The sequence below is a fragment of the Sciurus vulgaris genome, assembly GCF_902686455.1.
Source record: "Sciurus vulgaris genome assembly, chromosome: 17".
Lineage (NCBI taxonomy): Eukaryota > Metazoa > Chordata > Mammalia > Rodentia > Sciuridae > Sciurus > Sciurus vulgaris.
The window spans coordinates 3975637-3996603 of record NC_136478.1 but is presented as its reverse complement, the minus strand read 5'-3'; the positions used below and the strand labels follow the sequence as shown (position 1 = coordinate 3996603).

General features: G+C 56.6%; 1 long non-coding RNA gene across 1 annotated transcript; it reads left to right on the top strand.

Moving 5' to 3' along the window:
* The first annotated feature begins 1 nt into the window (after position 1).
* On the top strand, positions 2-2268 carry LOC306647823. Its single transcript, XR_013760182.1, has 2 exons — positions 2-1635; positions 1735-2268. It is a non-coding gene; the product is annotated as an uncharacterized lncRNA (long non-coding RNA).
* Positions 2269-20967: the final 18699 nt, after the last annotated feature.

The following is a 20967-nucleotide window of genomic DNA, read 5'->3' as shown; positions in this document are numbered from 1 at the left end:
CAAGTTTTGCTGCTTTTGATCAGCCCAGGCCTGGGACAGGAGGGGACAGGCAAGCCTAGCCTCTGAGCCCTGGGTGGGGATTTGGGAGGCTGCGTTGTGGAGCAGGAACAGGAAGAAGTGGGAGCTTGGGGCTCGCACACACTGAGCTCCCCGGCTCCTGTGCAAAAGGCTGGGTGACCTTGGGTGAGAGTTAGGGCCTCTGAGCCTCAGTTTTCTTGTTTGTAAGGAATAGAGGCATGAGAGGGGTGCTGGGAGGATCAGGTCTGAGTCAGTAGGGGAAGCTCCCCCTGTGGCTTGGCCCTGTGTGGGTGAAGAGGAAGGTGACATATCTAAGGCCTGCTGGCTCTAGCTCTGCACAGCCTTGCTGTGTGTCCTTGGTGAGTCACTTTACCTCTCTGGGCCTCAGTTTTCTCGCTGGTCAAACGAGGACAGTTGAACCACTAAAGGCTGAAGTTGCAAAACCACGTTTAATGTAGGTGCTCACTATACTTTGTTTCTTCTTAATTTGCTTAAGAGGTTTGGAAGCCCAGTCTCTTGGCCTCTGAAGGTAAGTGACCTCTGCCCCTCCCATTTAGAGTGAAGCTTGTCCAAAGCCCCCTTGCTGGTTAGAATCTGAGCGAGGTCAGGGTCCTTCCTTAAGAGAGACTGGGTCCTGTCGCAATTGCCTGGAAGCGATGTGAGCCCAGGCCCCCAGCTCCCTGGAAGGGGCTGCGGAGCTGCTGGTACTCAGGCTCTCTGGCCTGGGTCGGGGGATGGAGACCAGGGGCAGCAAGAAGCTGAGGGACCCGGGTGGTCTTTGATGGTCTTGCTGGGACCTCAGGTTCTGCAGGGGTGTTGAGGGGCCTGACCCGGGGCAGTGACAACCGAGGAATAGAGCCGAGTCTCTGAGCTGCTTCCTCTGCCTCGGCCACGGTGGCTCACTTCCCTTTGCTCTGAGTGAGGCTTGCTGTGACCAAACGCATGTCCCCACCTGAGGCCCAGGGCTCAGAGAGCACCTGCCACACAGACTGCAGACACCAGTAGCGGCAGACAGGCCTGCCTGTCCCCACTGTCTGATTCTCTCGGACCCAGTGCCTGCTCCAATGGCTGTCATAGACTAGACTCCAAAATTATCTGCTTCCTGATTTCTCCTTTGATTATTTATCCTGGCTTAGTGTCTTGGGCCTGACTGACCCTTCCTCTGTCCCTCGTTCTCTGCACCTGCAGGGCATGAGTTCTAATCAAGAATTTGCCCCTTCCCTGCTGGGCGACCTTGAGCCAGTGTCTTTGCCTCCCTGGGCCTCACTCACCCCATCTGTGTCCTGAAGGTTAAGGCAGCTCTGTTGACTTGATGTGAGCGCTGAAGGGCCTTGGCCTGTTGTTGCTATGACTGTCATCTTAGTAGCTCGTTTCCAAGCCACACAGGAAGGTCAGAGAGAAGCCAGGAGGAGCCTGCCACTCAGAAAACCCTTGAAAAGGAGAGTTGACCTCGACCCAATGCTGGCCCCCACTTCACCTGCAGAAAAGCCGAGGCCTGAGGAGGGGAGAGAACCTCTGCCCGCGCAGCAGGCGGCGAGGACGCCCAGCCCGGTGCTCTGCCCCATCTCCAACACCCTCGCCGCCCTGTTGCTTTGCTCGGGCAGCAGGGACCTTCATGTGAGCCTGGGGTGGGCCAGCCTGCCCCTCCCAGGCCCCCTGCAGGGCTCTGTAAGTCCCACTTGCCTTTTGGCTCAGTGCCGCTGTCTTCCTTCCCAGGGACCCTCCCTTGTGTGGACACTTGACCTCGGCTATCCAGGAAGGTATTCCACCCTGTCCCTTCCCCACAGGCGGGAAGTCCAGGATGCAAGACACGTGGACACGCCCAGATTGCTCTTTTCTGAAGTGCCTCCTGACACACTTTTATGATGAAGGGACAGGCCACTGTGGCCATGTGCTAGTGTCCTGTGGCTGCTGTGACAAGTTACACAAATGTCAGCGTTGTCACTCAAAACGGCACAAGGATGACATCAGGCGCCGCAGGCTGTGCTTCCTGCGGGGCTCTGGGGGACCGGCCCTCGCCTCTTCCTGCCTCTCAGGCTGCCGGCACCCCTCGGCTGGCGGCCCCTTCCTCTGCTGGGCGCCGCGACCTATCGCTCTTGCCTCTGCTCCTGTCCTCCCTGTCCTCCCACTGGGACTCTCCTCCCCCTCTTTTTCCCTTATAAGGACTTTTGTGATTACATCGAGCGCCCTGGATAATCCAGGATTGTATCCCTTTTTTAAGATCCTGAAATAAATGACATCTGCAAAGCCTTTGACCCTGGAAGGTAACATTTACAGACAGCAGGACTTCGTTGGGAGGGCTTTAGTCTGCCTATCAGAGGGGCCGGCGGCCTGGCTCCAGCCAATCAGTTAGGGCCATGATAGACTTCGTCCAATCAAAGGAAACAGCCCTGATCTGTGAGAATTTGGACCAAAGGCAGGAGTGGTGGATCCTGGCCCCTTAAGATCATCCCGCAGTGCCGCAGGTAGCTGCGCTGGGCCTTGTGTGAGGAGGACGAATGTCCCACTGACCCCCCAGCCCAGGGCTGCACCACGGGGCAGACCCTCTCAGGACTTCTAGTCCTTGGAGCCCGCCTCCCGGGACTACTCCTTTCCTGGCAGAGGTGGCTTCTGGTCCATGGACCCAGAGAGCTGGGTTAGGGCGGCTGCAGTGACCCGAGGCAGGGAGTTTGGGTAGGACAGCCCCTGTTCAGGCCCCAGCTGCCACTCAGAAGCCTCCCCGTCTGTAAGACGTGTCCACCGTGGCCCCTTCCCCAGTTAGATGAGTTAACTTCTGAGAAGCCTGAAGAATACTGCCCGGCGGCCCTGGCAGAACTGTCCCAGCGCATGCCCCTGTTTTGGTGGAAAGAGGTGGAAGCTGGTAGGTGCTCTCACACCTGGCTCTTCCCTTCCTGCTGAGGTGTGGCCAGGGCCTTGCTCATTACTGGAGTCTGCAGAAGAGGGAGTGGTCTTTCTTCTACAAATCGAGCAAACAAGAAGGAGCCCTGGCAGGCAGAACAGTGGCCTCGCAGTGCCCATGTCTTGATCCCTGGGACCTGCAAATATGTCCCCTTCCAGGGCACTGGGGAATTCTGGCTGTTGGGGTCCATGCTGCTGACCTGCTGGCCTTGGGTAGGCAGAGCAGCCTGGAGTCAGGTGTGCCTGGTGTCATCGCAGGGCCCTGAAGTGTGGATGAGAGGCAGGGTGGCATGACAGCAGGTCACATCAGTGGTCATGGCTGCTTGGACGATGGAGGGCCAGCCACAGGCCAGGGAATGTGGGACCTGTAGGAGCTGGAGAAGGCAGGATGAAATGTCCCCTGGAGCTGCAGACGGGATCACAGTCCTGCTCATGCCTTGATCTTAGCTTTATGAGACCTGTTTCAGATTTCTGATCACCAAAATCATAAGATGATAACGTTCATGTCGTGTTAAGCCACTATTAATTTGTGATGGCTGCCATGAACTCATGAAGCCCTGGCGGTGGGAGGGCAGGAGGGTCCCAGACCACCCAAAGGGATCTTGGTATTAAGGACTGAGCTCTGCCTTGTCTTTCCGGGTCAGGCCTTCCACTCCTGCCTCCTGAAGTTAGGACCCCTCTGTCCCCATGGACAGCACCTACTGAGCGTTTTCTCTGGTGTGGCTGTGCTGCTCGCTGGCTGTGTGACCTCGGGCAAGTCACCTTTCCTCTCTGGGCACCAGGACAGTGGGGCCGTGACAGTCCCTGCCTCCCAGTGTCCTCATAAGGAGCAAAGGCACGTGAAGCTCGGAATGCTGTCTCCGTCCTTGCGAACCCTTGGGACCTGCCACCCCATGAGATGCTCCCGGGTGCTTTTCAAGGCCCCCTGCAGGTTCTCTTGGCAGGTGGGGGGCCCCGCCTGGCCTCCAAGACCAGGCACTGATCCAGGGTTCAGGATGCACCCAAGGTCAGCCTGCTTCCACACCCATGGAGTCCCCAGCCACTTTCCTGCCTCCGAGCCAGGACCCCGCCCCCTTCAGGAGCCCTTTCCCTCAGTGTCCCTCAGGCTATCTGGGGCTGGAGGCACCCTGGCCTCCCAACTCCCAGGGGCCCGAGCAGCCTCACCTTCTGGCCCCTCAGGTGCTGCCTACCTCCTCCTCCCTGCTGCCCCAGCTGTCACCGCCCCTTCCTTCACTCCCACACCTCCAGAGCAGGGGCCCCCACCAACCCCCAGGCTCCCCTGGCTCTGCAGCGTGGCTTCTGCCCTTCCTCACCATGGGAACTGCTCGCATAAGTGGCTGCTGACCGTCCACGGGCCCAGAGCGAGGTCCCTGTGCACCCTGCTCATGCTCCCGGGCATCCCTTCCCAGAGTCCTTTGCCAGCCCTGCCTCCCTGTCCACCCCTGTGGCAGTGCCCATGCCCCAGGCAGAATAAGAGAGCATTCAGTCGCTCTCCTTGGGGTCACCAGTGCCAAAGGAGAGGACCTGGCACGGCAGGAGCCCCACGGGCCTCCAAAGTCTGGACGGCAGGGCATGTCCCTCTGTCTCAGTGGCCATCTCTGACAACCCACCACTTGTGCAAACTGCCCGAGGAGAGTTTGGCCTTCTGGAGGAGGCTGTCTTGCACGGGGGATAATTGCGTCTTGAGCAAGACTCTAAACAGGAAGCTGGAGTTGTAGCCAGTGGGCCAAACATCTCCCTCCCTTCCAGGAAAAGGGAGGTGGGAGGAGGTGGGGTGGGGGACTGTCCTCAGACACTCGGGATTCATGAGGAGGGGAGGGCGCCCTCACGACTAAGGACGAGGACACGGAGCTGGCCGCACTGCAGACTTCTGTGGTGACCAACCAGAAATAGAGGCTCTGGGCTTGAGCAGCTTGGAAAGTAAGGCCACTTGGAAGCCGGTCACTGTGACCCAGCCATGCCCTGGAGCTGAAGCCGATCCAGTCCACTGAAGGTCTCCGCCCTCGACCGCAGAGGTTGTTAAAACAAACAAAAACTGTTTTGAATTTAAACGCAGCGTGCACTAACACACACGGCACCCTGTCATCGGGCCCTCAGTGCTGGCCATCTCCCTGTGGCTCTCACGCCACAGCCCAGCGTGGCCTGCTTTTGAGCTTTACACACATGTCAGTCACGCTGCCTGTCCTCCTCCATGTCACTTCTTGCACCCACATAGCCACCGTGAGGCCTGTGCTGCGCGGGGTGCAGCCTGTGCCTTCTCCTTGCTGTGTGGGGTCCGCTGTGTGATCGCACCTCCCAGATCTGTCTTTCCTGGCGCCTCTGGAGCAGAACTGCCCGGTCACCAGACATACATGGTCCGTCCACGGTGCCCTGAGTTCTGAGCAAGTTGGAGACGTTTGAGAGACTCTGCACACAACTCGGGATGACCGCTCTTCTTTCAGAGTGGAAGCTCCTGACCACGGCCCACAGTCCACCTGCACAAGTCAGGGGCTTGGGCTCCCATTCTGCCAGTCCCCTCCTAGCCTGTGTCGCCCCCTAGGCTGCTGGAGGCACCTGGCCTCTGGGGCTCTGGGACCTGCGTTTACTTTCACTTCAAGTCCATCAGGAAAGTCACAGAGCCGCCTCAGCTTCCGCAGTGAGTCCACTCTGCATGACCCAGTGGTCCAGAAACTGAGTTCATATCCCTCCCAGTGGGTCTGTGGCCTTGGCCAGTGGTCAGACTTCCCTGATGTCATGTGACTGAGGTGGCAGTGACTGACAGCTCAGAGCCCACCAGTGCCACTGCCCAGCGCCTGCTGCCTGCTGTCCATTCAGCCCCTCAACCCCCTTCCCGCCCCCCAGGCCCATCTGTTCCCAGCCTTGTCACCTCTAGCCTGGTCTGGTAAATTAGCTTTCTTCCAGGCTGGCTTCTCCTCCCAACTGATGCCAGGATGCCTTTTAAATTAATTTAAACAACATCATGATAAATGGAGAAAAGGACGTTTCCCTCTCACCCGCCTCCAAGCCTTCGGCTTCCACCCAGAGGCAGACACAGTTTCTAATTTCTTAGCCATTTTCAGAAATAGAAATTATAGCTGGGTGCAGTGGCACATGCCTGTAATCCCAGAAGCTCCAGAGGCAGAAGCAGGAGGATCACAAGTTCAAAGCCAGCTTCAGCAACTTAGCAGGACCCTGAGCAACTTGGCAAGACCCTGTCTCAAAATAAGAAGTAAAAAGGGATGGGAGAGTGGCTCGGTGGTTAGCACCCCTGGGTTCAATCTGCAGGGCCAGAAAAAAAAAAAAAAAAAAAAAAAAAAAGAAAAGAAAGAAAGAAAGAAGAAAGAAAGACAGTCTGTGCACCGCCCCAGCCTCTTGCCCAACTCGCACAACTCAGGGGCTGGCTGTCGTCTGCCCTGTACTCTGCCCTGCTTGTCCTACTCGGGAGGCAGACCCGCCTGACCCTTGTCAGCAGCCCCAGCGTTCTCCCGCCTCTGTGACCAGCCCCTCCACCGTCCCTGCAGGAGGTATGGGTCCCATTTCTAGTCTGCCACTCTCACCACCTACACAGCGCATCTGCACACACACCTCTGCACAAGTGTCCACAGGCCACTCAGGCCCGGGATGGTGGGTCAGCGGCCCTCGGCTTCTCATCCTGATCAACAGCAGCGACAGGCCTCCACAGGGCTGCACAAGCTCACTCCTGGCACCTGAGCGCTCGGAAGTGAGCTTCTGATCGCCTCTTGGGATGGAAGCACCCTTCCCAGCCCTGGCTGCACGTGGGGACCTCCTGGGCAGCTGGGAGGGACTCCCAAGAGTGGGACCCAAGCCCGAGGTTCTAAGCTGGTCTGGAGGTTCTTGACCCTCTCCCCGGTGAGGCCAGGATGTGCTCGGGAGGAGAGCCATGGCTCTAACTCATGGCGGCTCAGCCAGGTGGGCGGGCGTAAGTCCGGCACCTTTGCCAGGAGTCCCACCTGCTCCCCTGGCCCTTGCTACTTCATGCCCACTCTCTGGTCACCCTAAATTCCCTTCGTTTCCCAGAGGTCTGTGCTCCCCAGCCTTCCCCTAGCGCCGGCACCTGCCTCCTCACCTTGCCAGCTGAACCGCCCGTCAGGGCCAGCCAGGGTTATGTCTTTGCCAGCACCTCCCAGGCCTCCCTGGGCAGTCCCCTCCACCTGCACACGCACGCACGCGCTCCCCTGCCCCTGGCCTCCCCAGCCACCCCACAGACCCAAGGGTGCAGGCTTGCCAGAGCCCCTTCTAGCCTCTCTTGCAGCCCGGGCAGTTGGTGACGTCAGCTTCAGCTGGTCAAGGTGAGGGCATCTATGACAGGTAACAGGTGCCCGGCCGACCTCTCATGCTGGGAACTCCCCCCCCCAGAAATCCGTCTCTTCAGTTGGTGGATTCTCTCCCTTCCTCCCCTGTCGCTCTCCCCTCCCAGGAAGCTGGTCCTCAAGAGCCCATTCTCAGTGACCGCAGTCTGATGGCCATCTCTGAGCAGGAGAGCCAGGAGGAGTCCGGGAAGAGGGTGTGGTACAGGGAGCAGGACAGTGGGACGGCTGACAGCTCACCCTCTTGTCAGTTGACCTCAGAGCCTCTGAGGCCCAGGCTGGCCGGCTGGCTTGTGGCCCCAGGACAGCTCCTGCACACCTGTGTTGGGCAGGCTGCCTGGGAGGTGCTGGGTTTCAGCGGGTCCCTGGGAAAGGAACAGCCAGCCAGTACCATGTAGGGGACGCGGCAGTGGTGGTGGTGGCTGCGTGCGGTGGCAGTCCCCAGGAGCGGAACCTACTCCGGGTGAAGGAGTACTGTTGGGCCAGGAGGCCCGTGCCGGTGGCAGTAGGGGCCCTTGCAGAGGTGTGGTGACATTGCCTTCACCGTGCCTCGGGAACGCTCGACTCTGAGGAGCTCACTGGCTCTGTGATTGGCATGGGCTCCTCAGCAGACACCAGCTGCCTAGATGGGCCACTTCCCAAAGAGCCCATCACCCGACAGCTTGTTAGTCAATGAGATGAAGCATTTCCAATGGGAAACTGGCCACTGAGCAAGTGAAGATGTTACATTTGGGTTTTTCCTTCGTGGTCTGGAAACATCGTGGCTTCCGAAGCACCAGGCCTTTAGTGAGTCACTGAGCTTCGGGACCCTGGAGTCCCGGGGCCAGAGGTGCCTGATGGTGGCAGGGGAGGCCTGGGGGCCTTGAGGGTCCAGAGCTGGAGACCTCGGAGGGCGGCAGGAGCAGGGAGGCAGGGCAGGGACGGAACCTGGGTGGCATTCAGGGATGGAGGCCACAGACAGGCCGAGGGCACCCTGTCCTGTGTGTGTCTGGCCTGTGTGACAGGCTGTGCACGTTACTGCTCCCAGGACCCCTGATGGGAAGGAGAGTCTAAAACTAGGACTCAGGCGGCTGCGCGGCCTGTCCTTTCCCGTCACACAGCCTCCACGGCGGCCAGCCAGGAGTTATTTATGTTCAGTTCTCAGGGGGACGGTGCTCCTGTTCAGCTCTCTTTTTACCACTGAAGAGGGACCACATTCTGAGGTTAACTTGGTAACTTGCAAATCGTTTTGGTGGAGTAAAATGTGGTTTTGTCTGTCAGCAAAGAAGCCCTGGAGGCTAGGGGTCCCTTCCCTGGAGGTCAGGCCTGGCTTTCTCCCCCCCAGAACACTTGTCACCATGTTCTTCAGAGCCTGTGGTCACTCCAGTCCTCAAATGCTTCTGGAACGGTCCACCACCCGTGGACTCACTGCCCATGAGTGTCTATGTCCTTTCTGTATTTGAACGAGGAGCATTTTTTAACTTTTAATAACTGATTTTGCCCCCTTTCTTAGTTAAAGGCGGTTGCTGGAGACTCAGACGGGCAGTCGGGGGTCTCACGGTGCATGTGGGGCCTCAGCCACCTATGGCGACCCTCGGGCTCAGCTCAGTGGGTACAGGGCAGATGCTGTGGTTCCAAAACAGACCCTTCTGAACTGAGCGGCATAAAGTGACCATCTGAGATGGAGTAAGAAGGAAAAGCAGCCCAGGTTCTGCAGGTCAGGACCCCCGCTGGGCCTGCAAGGGCCTCACCTGGGAGCCCAAAGCTGGCGGGATGTCATCTCTGTGATCTTGAGTCTGGTGGGAGCTGCATGGCCCTTTGCAAGCCAGCCGGGGAGGTCACACGTGCCACTTCTGCTGGGAAGCTTGCTCGCGCCCAAACCTGGAGCGAGCGGCCCAGGCCTCGAGGAGCCGCACAGGACTTGAGGTCACCTGAAGGCCACTCCTGCTCCTTTTACGATTCCCAGCTGGCTGGACTCGCAAGAAGACGTGCCTCATATAAACCCGGAGGCTTCTCTTAAAAGTCACTCATTAACGTGTCTCAATCGTACATGTTAGTGTGACATTCCATACACAGGTACAGCAAGGCCAGAGCAGGTTCAGCCCTGTCCTGATCTTGCATTTGCACGCCCAAGCTGACCTCGAGCCCCACACAAGGACACGTGGCCTCCTGTCTCTGGAGCCCCAGGCGCTGTTAGAGGCAAGGGAGGCAGACCTCCCAAGTCAACGCAGCTCCCTGTTCCCAGGCACGCTCCTAACGTCTCTGTCTTGGTTCTTCTCTAGTCCTGGGGACTCAACATGAAACCGAGAGGACGATCTTGCTGCATCTGGGAAGTGAAGGTGGCAAAGGGGAACGAGGGGAGGAGCACCCGCCCGGGTGCTAAGCGGCCTCCACCGTTTTGGGGGTGGGTTCAACATTTCTCTTGTATCTAAAGCTCCGTGCGGCCTGGGAATGGAGGGTACGACTTCCTGGGTTGGCTCTCCATTCTTCCAGCTTCTGGCTTTTGGGGACAAGTTTCTTAGAGTCTCTGGAGCCGTTTCTGGTCTGTCAGATGGGAATGATATTGGAGCTGCCGAAGGAGCTGGTGAGTCTTGGTACAGAAACACCAGCAGGCATGGCTTGAAGTAAGCGGGGGCTGGATTATTCTTCCTGGGTTTACTGGTAACTTCACAAGGAGGAAAATGGCTCTCAAGTGTTTCTGATATCCTCACAACAGCATCCTGGGTGCGTGTGTGGGTTTTGTGAGTGTGAGTGTTTGTGTGTGGGATCCACGGTGCTTGTGTGTTCGCTTCACCGGGAGCACACGCCCAGAGTCACTGCTGGAGAAAATCGTACTTTGCTTTCATACCCTTCGAGTGTTCTTGCTGCAGACATATTTTGCCTTGGCGAAGATTTAGAGAATCTAGGACAGTGAATTTCCTCAGAGGGAGCGAGAAGGTCACAAGGAAAGTCTGCTGCCCTCTGGATCCTCAGTGTTCTAGAACAAGGACTTAGGCAAGACTGAGAAGCTAAAAGCAATCGGATAATTGACCTGCTTTTTTTTTTTTTTTTTTTTTTAAATAAATGCACAAGCACTGTTCTTTGCTGGAACACGAAAATATTTGTAACTTTAAAAGAGACATTGTCTGGCTTGTTTTGCTGTCAGCAGAAATGTTGGCTTTGCACCTGATGCCCTCCTAGAGAAATCACCAGACAGGACAGACGGGACTGCCCTTGGCATTGGCGGCAAGGCTGGATGAGCAGCCGGTGCTGGGGAAGCAGGGTCGTGGCCTCCTGTCCTAGCACCCGACAGACTCAGGGGCCCTGGCAGACTCATGCCGTGGGAACCGGCTGGCCTGGGCCCGAGGACTTGGCTCATGGCGGCTCCAGGACAGGGGTCAGGTTGAGCCGGAGCTGGGGGTCAGTCAGAGCTGGCATGGAATGGGCATGCTGTACATGATGGACAGATCTACAGTGGGTGGACGGACACTCACACAGGTAGGTGGTCTGGCCCTCCTGCTGCCACGCTGTCTGAAGGTCACGAGCAATAGATCTTCTTATGAGCCATCAGTTCTTTGGGCAGTAATTAGATACCTGCTTAGACAAATGGGCCCAGGGACTTGGGGTCAAGGTTAAGGTAACTTGATGTGCTGTGGACATCAGATGTGATGAAATCTTACTGAGAAAAGAAGGTGAAAGAACCACGTTCAGAGTCTGTAGCATAATCTTGTCCAGGTTGAAAAAATGTGTACATGTACAAATTCAAACTACAGCTCTCCAGAAATACTGTCAACTAGGGCTACAGCCTGGGTTTCTTGCTCTGTTGCAGTTATTTTCTTCTAGAAGATTTCCCATATTTCTGTGACTACAAATTGTCTTTGTCTGAGTTAACACAACAGTCCCATTATCTGGGTGGTGTGCAAACAGTAGAAACTTACTCCTCCCAGCAGCTAGGAGGCTGAGGCGGGAGGATCACGAGTTCAGAGCCAGCCTCAGTAAAATTAGTGAGGCCCTAAGCAACTCAGTGAGACCCTAGCTCTAAATAAAATACAAAAAAGGGCTGGGATGTGGCTCAGTGGTTGAGCATCCCTGGTTTCAATCCCTGGTATCCCCCATACACATTAAAAAAAAAAAAAAAAAAAGAAAGAAAGAAAGAAAGAAAAAAAGGAAACAGAAACTTATTCCTCAGGGCTGTGGAGGCTGGACTCCCGAGACCAAGGAGCCAGCCTGCTTGGGTCCTGACGAAGCCTCTGCCCAGGCTGCAAGTTGATTGGCCTCTGTGTGTCCTCATGAGGTGGAGAGAGACCCAGGAGCTCTCTGGGGCCCTGTTCCAAGGGTGTCAACCCCTTCAGAGGGCACCACCTTGTGACCTGAGGACCTCCCGAAGGCCCCACTTCCTCTGACCCCCCCGAGATTGCTTTCATTCTTTTATTTAAACTACATAAGAAAAAATATCCACATGCACACTCCCAGTGACACTGCTCCTGTCTGGTCATGCGCGTCTCCAGAGCACCCGGAGGGCGCCTGTCCTGGATCCTCGGGAGCGCCCTGGGGCTGAGGCTTTTGGGATCACTGTGCATCCCAACACCCCTCTGGCCTGTGTGCAAATAAACCCTGGGGGCCAGGAAGGCAAGGTGGCTGTCTGTCCGTCCCAAGGGACCCTGCTCCTGGCATGCCACACTGTTCTTTGTCCCCGTTGGATCCCATGTCAGCTCCCTGGCCCTGCTACACCTCGTGGGTGTGGCAGTGTCCTGGGCAGGACCCTCTGGTGGCCAGGAATACAGCTGATGAAGAAAGATGAGTAACTCCTGGCAAGGACCGCCGCTGGCCCCTCAGTCAAGACCCAGGCCACTCTCGCTCTGCCATCACCTGAGCCAGGGACCCCAGGGCCCAGCTGGTCTCTGCCATTTCCAGAGAGGGAGCAACCAGTGGGACACCTTCTGATTCTGCTCTCCAAGCTGTGAGCTCATCTCCAGCTGCCACGACGCGCTCTGGAGGGAATTTAATTACTCCCCGTCGTGCTGTCTAAGACCGCGGGCGTCGGGGCTTTAAGATTAAAGTATGAAGAGAAATCAATTATTTAAGGAAGCGCCTTTGAAGTGGGGCAGACTGAATCTAGATGAGAAGCCAGAGGGTCAGCCTGTCGGTTCTCGGCAGCGCCTTCTCCTGCTGCCCCCGACGAGCAGCGGTGGACACCTGCCTTGTGCAGAGGCTTGCACACTTGACAGCGTGTTCCAACTTCACAGGACTTTGGCCAACTGCCAGTCTAATGCATAAGGTTGCCACAGAACAGAGAGGTTGGGCTCCTGGCCCAGCATCACACAGCTTCAACAGAGTACATAGAAATCCGAACCTGAGTTCAGATTTCAAGACCTATGCTGGTTCTGCCGGGACAATTTCAACGAAGAGATGGGTTGGTTCCTGGAGAAAGTGTTGGGGGCTGTGCCATGTTGGCGGCGCCAGGATGGCGCCTGATCACATCGGCAGCGAGGAGGTTAATTGACATAAGCACACTCAGGTGATTTTCTCGTCCACGCACACAATGTATGCACATGTGTTCTCGAGCGCTAATTGCCTGCTCGAGCGTCTCGCCTAATCTTTGTGTAAGAGGCGTGGCCCTGCTCTCCGCGTCCTGGAGGTGATATAAGTGTAGGCAGCGCGAGACAGAGACACAGCAGCCATTAGAAGCAGCCAGAGGGAAAAACACAGCAGCGAGTAGGGGCAGCTGCGGAAGGCAGATTGCGGAACAGAGAACTGAGACGCATCACTAGGGGACCTTAGGTAGACACACACTTAGTTCACAGGATGCAGGACTTTAAGGCATGGCAGGCCTCTCTCCTTCTAAGCTCTAAGAAAAGCCTGTCTTTCTTTCAAAGTTTCTCTCTTAAGCAAAGTTTCTTTCTCTCTGATAAGCGGGGTCTCTCTCTCTCTCCTCTCAAAGCAAGTAAACCTCATTTCCTCTATCCTCTATAAACAAGCAAGAAAGCAGTGCACTAAAGAGAAAGATAGAAGTGCCTCAGTTTCCACTCCACCACCCATAAGACCCGTGCAAGTTGTTGCTGCAGGCGGTGACAAATATCCACGGATTTTGGAACCGCAAAGAGCCAGCGACAGAAAGCATTCAATGAGACTCTCTGATTCTGACTTCCTATTCATGATGTATCGATTGGAGGCTGGGAAACAACCACTTGCAAGTGTATTTAGAAAGAAAAATAAGGCCCGTGATGTCTGTGGGAACACAAGGATGGGAAATCTCATAGAAGGCTCACCATTGCTTGGCTGGGACACGGGCTATCAGTTGTGGAATCAATGGATGGCGACGGCACTATAATGGGCGATTTAATGGCTCCTGGTCTAATCCTGGTCCTCGGGTGTAGGAGGAGCCAGGTTTCCACCTGGGCTGGACATCGCCAAGCCTGATCATCTTCCCAGCTCGATGGTATTGAATGCCTGGGGAGGATGAGACTTTGCAGGGGTGAGATGACAGCTGTTCCTTAGTGGAGGAGAACTGCAATCGTGGGTAAGCACTGAGTCATTGGACAGACTCAGGCAGAACTGCTGGCCGGCTCCTAGCGCGTGCCCTCGGGCCAGCTTCATCCTCTGGCTGGCGGTCTCCTCCCCATCCCTCATCCCCCAATCCAAGGGTGTAGTGAGCCTCCTCCATGACACCGTGCCAAGGGCGGGCCTGCCAGGCCTCTCCTAAGTGGTGAACAGTCCCTGATACAACGGTTGCTTTCAAGGGCCGTGGGCTGAGGGTGGCCCCAAACAACATGCCGGCCTGCAGGCCCTGAGCCTTCTCCAGGGGCCCCAGGCAACTCACTGTTAATCTCGTCCAGAAACGCTCTCCAGACACACCCTGAGGAATGCTGGACAAATGCTGAACACGCTGCAGTCAGTCGAGTTGACACAAAGTCAGCTGTCACACTACGGAGTACCACGCGGCTGATGAACCACAGAGCACCCTTAGCAGACATGGAGGTGAAGGAAGCAGCGTGCGGCGGCGCTTCCAGCCGAGTCTGTTTGTATCAGAATCGAGACCAAAATGGCGTTGTGTGGACTCCCCGTGAGAGCGATGGGCTCGCGCACCTTCAGAAGGACTCTGGGAGCACTGCTCCTCTGGGGCGAGTGGCCACCCGCGTCTCATCCAGGCCCGGCTTCTGCGCTTGCGCTGCCGGCTCTCGCCTGTGCCGGGATCTGGAGTCGCGGTGAGGGGCCCGGGCGGGAGCAGGGCCCGTAAGCCCTGCGGCGAGGCAGGCGGGAGCAGAGGACCCAGCGGGCTTGCCTGTAGGTCTGGGTGGGAGACCGGCTGCAGGGGAGGCCCCGGGGAGGCTGGCTGGAGTCCGGGAGCTCAGCCCCAGGAGAGCCTCGGGCAAGGCCGCATCCTGGAGGTCGGGCCGGGTCTCGGCTCCCTAGCTCCGCGTGACTGTGCGCATCCTCGTGACCTCTTGACCTCTGCTTTTCCTCTGGGTAAAGGGGCACGTGTGGATTCTCTGCACTGACCAGGAGCCCTTGTCCACTGGGCACGTGCCTGGGGCCCTTGGGGAGCGCTCAGGGCTGAGCTCCTCCGCGCTCTCCATCCCCCTCCCTGCTCAGCGGCCATCTCTGGCTGTCGCCCATGATGGAGGGCGAGGGCAAGCCCACCCGGCCTGTGGCTCTGCTGCTTGTGTTCTTGGTGTGCTTTCTCTTGGGCTCTCCTGAGAGGATGAGGCCGGCAGGGCAGGAGTGAGACTTGTGCCAGGGACCTCAGGGAAGAGTTGAGGACATTGTCCCTTGGGCGACTAGAGGTGACCAGAGCTGCTTGGACCTCCTGGATCAAGGCCTGAGAAGATCCACTGGGTCCCACCTGCAAAGGCCACCTGCAAAGGCCACCTGCAGAGGCCACCTGCAAAGGCCACCTGCAAAGCCACCTGCAAAGGCCACCTGCCACACCTGTCTCTGGGGGATACACCACACAGGGCCATGGCCTTGGAGTGGGCTGCCTGGAGTCTCCTGAAGGTCACTGCCATTGAGCAGGTGGGTAGGGGAGGCCTGAGCTGGGCCTCTGCACATGTGAGCATGCGTGTGCATGCGTGTGCAGGTGTTTAAGGCCATGAGATGGCAAACAGCAGGAGTGGGTCCCAGGACCGGGCTGCATGTTCGTCTCCTGGTCTGTAAAGTGGACTTACCTGAAGCATTTGGAAGCTTCCTGTGCCGGGGACATTCCTAGAGTCGAGACTCCTGTTCCACAGTACGATGGCAAAGCGTCACCATGGACAGTGGCTGGTCATGCTCAGACTGTCTGGGTGGGCCAAGGACCGTGGGGGCAGGACTCTGGCCAGCGGGGGGAGAGTGCCCATGAGCAGGGTCCCTAGCACCCCTCTGGGCCAGCTGCTGGCTGCCCCTGGCAGAGAAAGTAGCCCCCACAGTTCTGGGGCTTCTTGGTGGTTTAAGAGAAGTTAGAAAATCAGATTTTAAGATAAAACATTGTGATTTTAAATGGTGGAGGCTAATAATGAGGCAAATGTAAACAGGAGCACCAGGTTCCCACTCGCCTGCGCTGAGGCCTCGGGACCCACCTCGTCTCCAGGTTAGCGCCATTCCCGGGCGTGGGTGCCTGAGCGTGGGGCTGCCTTTTATCTTAACATCATTTGAGTTTCTTTCATTTCTTTCTCTGGACATTGAGACCACATCACAGGGCTGGGGTTCTAGCTCAGTGGCAGAGCGTGTGCTTAGCTAGTTCTGGGTTCCATCAACACATGAGGTCCTCGTGACAGTCCTGAGGCCACTGGGGGAGATAGAAAGGGATGGCCAGGGGCTGTTCACCTGCCTGGGCTTCCTGAGCTCAGTGTGGTTGTTACCCTGTCCCAGGCCCAGGCCTCAGTGGAGTCCAAGGTCCTGATGCCGCTGAATCTTCTTCCAAAACCACTGGCGTCTGACCCTCCACCTTGCACAGCGGGCTGCAACTCCCTGGGACCCATGGAGACTCAGCTGCAGGCAAACGGGACAGGTGAGTCACAGAGTCTTTTTGGGTGCTTTTAAAAACGATTCTTTAAAAAAATTGTAAAATATGCTTCACATAGAATTGACCATTTACCAAGTTTAAGTGACAGGTGACACAAGCACATTCACACCATTGCACGACCATCTCCAGAAAGAACCTGTCATCGGCCCGAACGGAGGGTGTCCCCTCAGGCCCTGCCCCCCCCAGCCCCTGACCGCCACCCTCCTGCTGCGTTTCTGGGAGCGCGCCTATTCCAGGACCCTGCAGCGTCACCTCCTGGGGACTGGCTTACTCTCCCAGCAGGTCCTTGAGGCCCTCCTGCGGTGGAATATGCCAGAATCGCCTCCTGCAGAGCAGACACGGTGTGGCCCAGCTCGGCTGCGCTCGGTCCATTCCTCCTTCCAGGAGCCCCTGGGTGGCTCCCATCTTCTGTGCTGGGTAGAGCTGCTAGGGACACGGTGTGCGAGGAGTCTGCCCTGCTCTCTGCTCTCTGGGTTTATTCCCAGAGTGGAACTACGGCACCACAGGGCGATTCTGTTTTAAGGTGTTGAGGAAGAGCCAGCTGGTGTGACTGTGTCCCTGAACGTTCGTGTGTTGGAAATTCACCCCCCAGAGCAGCACTGTGGGGTGCTGGGTCCTAGGAAGAGGTGACTAGGTCATGAGGGCTCTGCCCTTGGGTGGACCTGTCCACTGTCACAGGAGTGACTTTGAAAGGTGCTGGCCCCACAGGATTTCCCAGGATTTATTTATTTATTCCTTATATATGTATGCTTTTAGCAGCTTCCCAGGATTTATTTTAAAGATGAACAGCCTCTGTGTTTATTTCCTGTCTCTGCTAATATTTCTCGTCTGGTGGTTCATTAACTGTGATGGACCAGATGCTCCAAGGATTACATCATCCGCATGTCCCGGTGGCTCTGACAACCCTTGGCTTCAATCCACTTCCTGACTGCAGCAGGCCCAAGAGAACCTGTGACCTTGGGGAGCCGATTCTCTTTCCCTACAGTTACATAATGTTACTGGGGCCCACAGGCCCGCAGAATAACAACTGCATTTCCCAGCCTCCCTTGCAGCTAGTGTGGCCATGTGCCCAGCTCTGGCCAATGGACATCAGGGGGAGGTCAACATGGCAGCCCCTGGGGATCCACCAGGCTGGTGGGCAAGAGCCGTCTACCCCTCCCTTCTCCATCCTGAAGTCGCCTGTCACTTCACATGCTGAGGATGAGACCAATGACAGAGACTGGGGAGAGGAGAGGGCTGCCATCGCCCTGAGCTGCCCGTGCTGGGCCTTTCATGTGAGGGGACCTGAACCCTGTCTGGCTTCTGCTGCTGTGATTTTGGGTCACTTGCTGGCAAGCCCAGTTCTAACCATGAGCCAAGTCAGAATAGTTGACTGTCCATGTCAGGCCCTCTCTCCAAACAGCCTTCAGAGCACCCAAAAAGCAGGTTTTTGCCCCCAGGGGACATGAGGCCCGAGTCTGGAGACACTGTCAGTCATCCTGAGGGTGGGCTGGGGACTGCTGCTGGGGCCTAATGTCCTGCAACCACAGCAGAGAAGCCCCGTTCCAGCCTCAGTAGGACTGAGGTCAAAAAGCCTGTTGGTTTTGTTTCACAAACAAGGAAGTTGAAGTCAAAGGCTTACGTCACTTGCCTGTGGTGACACAGCTCGGGGTTGGGAGTCAGGATTCAAAGCAGCCTGGTCAGAGGTGAGGGCTGGCAAGCATGGAGGCCAGGCTGGGCCATATCCACAGGGCCCCACATGCTCTGCACGTCCTACCTCATCTTGAGGAGTCTGGGGCTTCTGGGGACCGACTGCCATCCAGGGCTGACCCTTGAGCTGGCTTCTCTGGGAACGCTGGTGAGCCCAGTGCAGCACCCCCAGTGGGGCCTGCCCAGTCAGAACAGATCTGGGCGGTGGGGCCCAGAGACCTCGCCATCCAGGGCTGGCCCTTTGTGCCGGACGATGGGCGATCAGACGGGAAGTCCTGGAGGCCGGGCTCAGGGATCTGCTAGAAGAGGCTGTTTGCTAATTGGTGGACAGTACGTTAGCCTGTATTGCCCACGGCCATTCTGGTACACAAGGGCCACACATCGGCTCAAGTCGAGGGGGGTCGGGAGGGAACCTGGCCTCACTTGAAAGTAAATCAGAAGAGCCAGGCTCTTCAACTTCCGACTCATCCAGCTCACTTGGGCTTACAGAAATTAAATCCCATCCATGATGAGGGTGGGCCACAGAGGAGGAGGAGAGGAGGTAGAAAAGGGGGAGGGGGCGGGGAAGGGGGAGGACGAGGAGGAGGGAGAGGTGAGTGGGAGAGTCGATGACTGCAGAGCACCTAAGGCCCAGACCCGGAGCTGGGCTATATGACTTGCCAAATTCCCCGGCTTTGTGGGAGCTGGGTGCTCATTTGCCCCACTGTGCAGATGAGGAAACTGAGGCCCGGGGCGACTGTGTACCACTTTTGGGATTTTGTAGCTGGCAAGCAAGCTGAGGACTTCATTTATACAACCACTCTGTTAGAAGGCAAGTGAGTGGGATTTGGGGTCCTACACGCCCCAGATTTGTGCCGCTGGGCAGCTCTCGATAGTAGAAAAGGGGGGTGGGAAGGGATCTGGTTTCCGAGTGTGTTGTCTTGTCCAGGGCTCACTTGGCCCCGACTCCACGTCGCCCCAGGGCTGACAGACAGATGGTGTTTCTGCTGCCCTCAGCCTTCCTCACTCTGACCCCTGGGAACAACCTGCCCCGTTTTCCTCCCTGTCTGGTGCCCTGCGTTGGCACCAGCCTTGGGGTCTTTGTGCTGCTTCTCCATACTCCCCGCCTCACAGGCCGGGTTGAGCACCCCTGGGTTACAGAGGCCTTAATGATCTGATATCTCAGCTGGGGATTTAATTGATCCCCCAGCTCAGCTGGTGAAATGCTCTTCCTCAAAATAGCCGTTTTATCTTTCGACCCGGCCACCACCTTAATTACACTAAATCCTTGTCAGATGCCTCAGTGAGAGAAAGTTTTTAGAAGGCAAGAAATTGGAACCGAGATGGGCTTCCTTTTGAGGCCATTTGGAACACAGTTGCTCTTTTTCTCCTCTGAGTGGTCGGCTTGCACCTGCGGATCAGGGGTTGCCTGAGAACGTCTGAGATTTGCAATGAGGCACACCAAGGCTCCGTCTTCTCAGCGGCCACGAACCCTGGGTTTTATGGGACATTCCACCCTCCAGCCTCCCATTTCCCTCCACTGGTTCCCTAGCAGAAGTGGCACCCAGGAAAATTCATGCCTCTATAAAGTGGCTCATGGACCATGAGACCCTTGCAGGACACATCCAGAACCACACACTGTCCAATGTCAACCTCTGGGATCTGGCCAGTTTCAGAAACTCGCCAAACAAGTGCTTTTATTCCTACTTTAAATATCAGTTTGATTTTAATAAAACAGAAGGCTTTTTATTTAATTTCAATACAAATTATAAATACAATTATACATATTTCCTTCTATCGTAAACTTGATGGTGAGGAAATTGGAACTCAAAACCACATAATGAATCTATGATTCAAAGACAGTTCCAGGAGAAGACCTGGGATTGATCTCCACACCAGTGTGGCATCATGGAACACACAGATATTTAAGTGTGGCTCCTTGGGGCACAGGGGAACGCTGGCTTGACCTTAGTGGGTAGGTGTCAGGGCTTGGCCGAGTGAGTGGTGGGATAAGGAGCCGCGGAGGATCGCCAGCCGCTGCTTCAGCAGGCGTCGCTGACCACTGCGAATGGTGTTGGTGAACCACATGCCCAGCCGTGGTGCCCTGAAGCCAGGCCTGGTTGGCACTTGCCAGGAGTCAGTTCACCGGATCCTCCCAACAACCTGGAATCACTGCGAGTATTACCCCACTTGACAGATGAGGACACTGGGGTTCAGCGGAGTCAACAGCCTCCTTGTGAGTGTGTCCTTGGAGGATACCTAAACAGTCATAAAATAGAGAGCCTGCATGTTTTTTAAAAAAAATCTGGTACTGGGAATTGAACCCAGGGCTGCTCTACCACTGAGCTACATCCCAGCCCTTTTTACTCTTTATTTTGAGAAAATAGGCGGGCCTCAGACTTGGGCTCCTCCTGCTTCAGCCTCCCGAGTCCCTGGGATTACAGGTGTGCACCACTGCGCCTGGCTGAGAGGTGGGATTTTGAGGTGGGCAGTTCCCAAGCAGAACGCAGCGGGCAGGTGTGTTTTGGGCTGACCCAGGATCAAAACACGGCGTGAGTAAAGTGGGGCTTGGAAAAGCACTTTGGAAATTGGCAGTGTCTCCTAAGCCGAGCATCCTCCTGCCTGTGGCCCAGCAGCTGCAACCCAAGCATTGCTCCGCGTGAATGTATACAGTAGGAGCTCTGCTCAGGGGAGCCCAACAAAACCACCCAATGCCCTTCAGCATGGATAAGCCGATTGTCGTGTATTCTTACAGCGACGGAATGATCGGCGCCCCCCATCTCTCAGCGTGGATGACTCTCACAGGCCGCGTGGGAGGGACTGGGCATGGGGAGTAACTGCTGTGTGGTTCCTTGGCAGCAGGGCAGACCCAGCAAGCACTGCTGGGAGTCAGAGCCGGGCACTTCTGAGTCGGGGAGACGGAGGTGGGAGCTGGGGTCTGGGGCTGCTGGGCTCTGTGGTTGACGGGTGTGGTTCTGCGGGCGCGCTGACTTTCCCATTGTCCCCATCATATTTTGGACGGCATTATTGGGATAAAGTTCACACCATCAAATCCACCGTTTAAGTGTGAGATCCGGCAGGGGGTTCGCAGTGTGTTCACAGAGCTGAGCAGCCAAC